Source organism: Zingiber officinale, chromosome 5B (assembly GCF_018446385.1).
Source record: "Zingiber officinale cultivar Zhangliang chromosome 5B, Zo_v1.1, whole genome shotgun sequence".
In the NCBI taxonomy this organism is placed as follows: Eukaryota; Viridiplantae; Streptophyta; class Magnoliopsida; order Zingiberales; family Zingiberaceae; genus Zingiber; species Zingiber officinale.
This window is the reverse complement of record NC_055995.1, coordinates 106,663,413-106,669,780: the sequence shown is the minus strand read 5'-3', so window position 1 is coordinate 106,669,780 and position 6,368 is coordinate 106,663,413.

Genomic DNA, 6,368 nt, shown 5'->3' with positions numbered 1-6,368 from the left:
GCCTGTTTAGGCTACCCATTTAAGTGAGGAAAAGATTTATTTAATTATTTCTTTTTTTTTTCCTTTTTCTTATTTGTTTTCTTTCCCTCGCCGTTTCCCTCTTCCCCGAGCCCCTTCTCTCGCGCCGACGCCTACCCTAACTGCCCACGGCGGTTTTCCTCCCCTCTCGCGACAAATCCCTCGGCAACTTCTTCTCCTCCTCTTCATTTCTTCTTCCCGAGCTTTTCCCTAACCTCCCTGGAGTCCGCCGCACGGATTAGCGCCGACACTTCTTCCTCGCGCCAAGCAGCGTCGACCCGAGCCCTAGGTGCCGCCGTCGCCTCCCGAATTCCTTTCCCTCTTCTCTGGTCCGACGAGCCACCGCCGACCGAAGTCTTCTTCCTCTTCCTCCCTGTTCAAGCATTGCCGACGCAGGGAGCACTGCCGACACCGTGCTCTAGCCGAGCCTATCGACACTGTGCCCTAGCCGAGCCCTGCCGAAGCCGTGCCCTTGCACTGTCGCCGGCCACAGGTTCGATTCATCACAGATTTTAGGCTATGTACCCTAACTTTGATTGGAATTAGGTTGTGGTTCTGTTCTCAGATTTTGTTGTGGAGGAATTGATAAGTGTTTGGATTTGGTTTATATGGCAGAATAGGGTTTTCAATCTGCTGTGGCTAAATTGGTTTTCTGATCAGTTGAGCGTCAACAGGAGCTTGGGATTTAGGTATGAAATGTTGGGCTTTAATTTGATTCATCTTGCAATCTTGAGATGTTGATGCAGTGTATTAGCATAACATGTGTTGTTTGGGCAGTAACTTTGTGATCCCCAACAGCGGCTCTGATCTTGTTTCAGCAGCCAACATCTTTGATTTTGGATCAACAATGATACATACGATTTGAGGTAAGGCATAAGGATTTGATATGTGGGTTGAATTAGGTCTAAATTGGGTAAAATGCTATGATTGATTATCCTTATTGCAAGTCCTAATTCGAATGGAATTAAGTTTGGATTCTTGATCCATTGGTGGATTGTGGATAGGTTTATGGGTCGATATTGGAATTAAGGATGAACTTATTATTTAATTGGATTAGCATTTAATTTGGCTAATTTTGTGGTATGATAGAATTAGCTAAACTAGACCTTATGTTTAATATACAGGATTTTGACGCGAGACGAGTATCTCGGAGTCAGATTGGACTTTCTATTTTCGGAGGCGGGTACTTTTGACTTATTGTCTTTGATATGCTTAGTAATTAAATTAACAAGATGCATTAATTGTGTTTCTTACTTGTTTCGGTTAATCACTGCCCAATACATGCTACCTATTGATTGATTGTTTGTTTACATCTTGTATGGATATGTACCTGATTCCACATGCTCATGGGTAGTGATATAACCATATTTTACCATGTCAGGACCTAGGTTTGATACCTTATATGATCAGATACCTTGATATAATTCATTCGCTTTGGTGCACATTATGATATGTCCAGAGATTGGTTTAGTATATTACCATGTTGAGTGACATGCACCATTCGCATGATTGCATGCTGAGTGATTGATTGCTCCTTTATTGTCGAGCACTTTGCCAGTTTCATCACTGTTCGGTGCTTCGTTGTGACGCTCATGGGTAGCGGGACACAGCGTGGTAGCACGTCAGTTTGACTCTTCCGGTGCTCCGTTGATCCGCTCATGGGTAGTGTGACGCAGCGTGTAGCATGTTAGAGATTCCTCCCCGTCATAGTGTACCGGGAGATGAGAGCATTGCGCTCCCCCATTTATGATTTGGGGTAGGAGTACGTATGTACTCCGACAGCATCCCGTCCACTCGATCACTCATCAGGAGTAGTGTTGCAGAGTGCACGGTTGTCACAGCCCTACCCACTCGGTCCCACTGTTGTTGTGAGTCGGTGACTGGCGTCAGGTGACCATGACATTAGCATCATATGATGCATTTACTGTTTGTGTTTGTGTTTGTTGCACTTATATGCTGCACATTGCTTGGATACCTTGATTGACATGCATACAGGTCTTCTATACCTTTCGGACTGTTTGTCCTTTTACCGGGTCCTGGTTAGTACAGATTCTCTCCTGTTTTCTTCGGTTTGTAGTTACCTTTATCTTTATCAGGAGACTGTACGCATGATTAGTGCTAGGTGTTATTTCTTTACTTTGCATATCAATTGTACCTGCTGAGTGTTGGACTCACCCCGCCTCCATTGTTGATATTTTCAGGTTGATGCTGTCAGGAGAGAGTTCCAGTTGCTGGTCCCTGCAGACCTCGAGGATGTGATTGGTTTTTCGTTTGGTTTCCTTTTCTGTTCTAGACTGTTTGCACTTGTTTTGATCTGGATTTATTTGCTTATGGACATGATATAGATTTTATTATATTGATGGATTTGGATTTGGTTTTTATTCTACTACATGCCTGCCTGGAGGGCAGAAGAGGTGAGTTCGTCGGTTTTGAGCTTTACGAGTGTAGTTGAGTAGGGTGGTTTTTGAGTCAGAGTATTATTACTGTGTGGTTGTGTCAGCCATAGGCTGAATATATATATAAACTGCGTGGTGATTGATTTTTATTATTGTTATGATTCCAGCCGCCTGTGGCTGAGTATTTAGTGCTTGTAGAAAATTTTTGATTGTCCGTCGTACAGGGGAGATGCTGCCGAAATTTTCTAGGACAGGGACTCTTCTGGGGGCGTGACAGCCTGATAGTTGTTCAGTTGACTGATAGTTTCCAATCGATTGATAGAAGCCTATAAAAGAAGCCTAGAGGTCTGAGGCTCAGTAATCAATTCTCTCAATGTTTCATCTCACTCTTGTGCTCTTGTTCATGCAAGTTCTATGACTATGACACCCTAAGGCTCTCTGACAACCTATGCTTGATTTGTAATCTCCACGTTATCAGTATATTCTTATTTACTTGCATTCATGTAAGGTGATAGTAGTTTCTACTATCTATCTCCATTCTTATAGGAGTTTACTTCTTCTCTAAAAGTTTTAAGAGAGAAGAATTTTAGTGGATTGTCCATCGTAAAGTGATCAAGGATTGCATGCCTTGGAGTAGTAGTTTTTGGACTACGAACTAAGTAATTAAAAAAGAACTTGTATTTTTGTGTGTTTGTATTTACTTATTCCACTACTACTTTGAGTTACAAAATGAAATGAAAAGAAGTTTTTAAACAAATGAGATTTACCTCCTCCCCTCGTCTCTTTCGATTCAACAAGCGCTTACGAGTACTTTAGAAGTAGTCGAGGGCACGCCCAAAGCAACTTTGTTAAACCTTTGTATGTATTCTCTTAGGCTCTCTTCAGTCGTCAACTTTAGGGCAAACAAATTCAGAGGCATCTTATGGTAGCTATTATCGTTGGCAAAGTGATGCAAGAATGCGACCTTGAAGCCGATAAAAGTTTGGCTGGATGAGGCTGATAATCGGTTAAACCATCGTTGAGTTAAGGCAAAGAGAGTCGTTAGAAAGACTTAGTATTTGATGCCATCAGTGTACTGGTGAAGTAGGGAGGTGTTCTTGAATTAGCTTAGATGGTCCTCGAGGCTGACTGAACTGATGTATTCCCCGAGTTGTGGCATCCAAAAATTACGTGGTCACACATCATCCAGGACTCGGCTTGAGAAAGACGTGCCCCTGGGAACTTCTTTCTTTGGCATGCCGGGGCTCTTTGCTTTTATTTTGGTTTGGAAGAGGTGTCTCTCCCATCAAAGATCAATTGGACGCTCTTCAGGTAGGACCATGGTCTTGCTCCATGGCTTGGCGAAGGCAATAGGAGGAGGGCTTGTTGGGTCCATTGACACTCGACTGGGGATGGGTGACACCTTAGTTGAGGCATTGGGTACTTCTTCAAGAGTCAAATTTGTAGGAAGGAAGCCTTTGCAGAACCCGCTTCATCGCTTGATCAATTAACATCTTGAAATCTCCTTGATCCATGGTGATAGTCTCACCCTAAGCCATGTCGCTTGTGGAACTAGGACCATCGATAGTTCTCCATGGTTCCACCATCTCAACGTCTCAGTTCAGACGAATTCCCATAGACGATGCCAATTTGTTGCTATTTGAGATTGCGATCTAGTGAGTCAACTAAGGGTAACTGCCATGGAATAAGTTATACATGACAAGATGGTTAAGAAGGCTCACGGCGATCATACAATCACTCAGCAGGAGGTTAGGAGTGGTGCCGAGGTTAGACTCAGCGTGGCCATTCCGATGCTCAAGTTAGCACAGAAGCTAGCCACAAGTGAAAGCTATGAAGTAGTAAAGTTTAGATAATTGTGTTTTCATACTTGTGCTAGCAAGAGTGGGCAACCTTTTATAAAGATGTAGATGTGCATTCACGTTCTCCTCGTGTTTTGAGATAAACACTTACATTGCCCACGTCCTCTAGGAGCGACTGACTACGTTGTCCACGTCTTCTTGGAGAAATAGCTTAATGAACCACGTATGATGCAAGTCCCGCTCGAGGGAGTTGGGTGATTGGGCTAAGGGAGTCAAGAGTTGAGGGAGTCGGGTTGCAAAGTTGAGGGGGTTGGACAACCAGATTGAAGGACTCGGGAGTTGAGGGAGTTGGGTTGCCAAGTGAGGTAGTTGGACGACTGGACTGAGGGAGTTGAGAGTTGAGGGAGTTGGGTTGCCGAGTTGAAGGAATTGGACGACCGAATTGAGGGAGTTGGGAGTTGGGAGTTGAGAGAGTTGGGTTGCTGAGTTGAGGGAGTTAGGTGAGACCGAGGGAGTCAAGAATTGAGGGAGTCAGGTTGCTGAGTTGATGGAGTTGAGCGATCGGACTGAGGAGTCGAGAGTTGAGGGAGTTGGGTTACCTAGTTGAAGGAGTCAGACAACTAGACTAAAGGAGTGGGAAGTTGAGGGAGTCGGGTTGCCGAGTTGAGGGAGTCAATCAACCAAACTAAGGAAGTTGGGAGTTGAGGGAGTCGGATTACCGAGTTGAGGGAGTCGGGTGACTGAATTGACGGAGTCGAGAATTGAGGGAGTCAGGTGTATCGCCTCGACCAGGAGCTTACCACTCTATTTGACTTTTGACCAAAAGCTGGACTTCCACAACAAACTAGAGTTAGGCCTAATAAATAAGCTTGAATAAGTTCAATAAGTAAATAAATAAGTTCGAATACAGTCAAACTTGGTTTTGACTCACTTACATTCCTAATCATTAGACATTGTTGTGAGTGTTAATTTGATATTTTCTATCTATGAGTTTTTGTTCAAGGTAGTTATAAGTCATCCATAAAACAATGAGTGTTAATTTGATATTTTCTATCTATGAGTTTTTGTTCAAGGTAGTTATAAGTCATCCATAAACTTGAGATTATCATGTGGCAAAAAAAAACGATTCGCTTGCCCCTAGTGCCCCCGTCAACCCGTCTCTAGGTCAACACGGAGGAGATAAATCACGGGTAGCTACTAGTCATTAGTGCAAATGGTCAAGACATGGAAGAAGTCATGCTCGGTCGCGCCGAGTTTCAACCCCTAAGACCTCATGTGGTAATATCCCATGTCTTAATCATCGCATCGCCCCGAGAAGACATAATGATGTCTTGCAAGGGATACAAACACTAGGAATATTGTTAACCTTATGAATACGTATGTACAAAAGGACAGTGTAACATTAGCCATTCGATGTTTGAGCACTTAAAAAAATATTTGTTAGATCATTTGAAAAATCAATGGCAATTACACGTGGTTAATGAGATAGATACTTTATGAAGATCTATCTTGACCTATCTAAACCAATAAAAGTAAATCTGCAAGAGTAATTAAAGAGTCTAATTAATTAAATATAGGTAATCATTTAATGAGATTTAATTAAAAACCAATTGAGTGCTTGAAATAAGTATTTTTGTTTAAAAAAAAATCCTCACAAATTTAAGAGCTTCGGTGGGGTGGCATTTGTGGGCCTGCTGTAAGTGTAATGTGTCCTCCGCGAGCCTCGGGCCAGGGCAGTCTCGTTTCGAGCTCGTGTAGCGTGGCACAGAAATACTGTGGTCCATGCGATGCGTTGTTGACCCTTGCGTTGTTGCGACGTGCCATTGCCAGTAAAATAAAGAGGTCATTCACCCGATCGGCACCATTATTCGATGCCCTGGCAACGTGGACGTGGACGTGGACGTGGACGTGGACGTGGACGTGGACGTGGATCCGTATGAGGCTCGTGCCCACCTCAGGAGCCGAGTCTTTTGCATCTGTTTTTGTAAACAACTTACGAATTAGCGGAAGGAGCAGCAATTACCACGCACCTGTTCAGTTACAAGTTACAAGCGTCAGGTCAGTGAAGCCGTTAGACAGACAGTACAAGGAAGGAAAGCTTCTTTGGTCTATTAATTTGATTGCTTACCACTACAGCAGCAATGGGGGTGGGGAA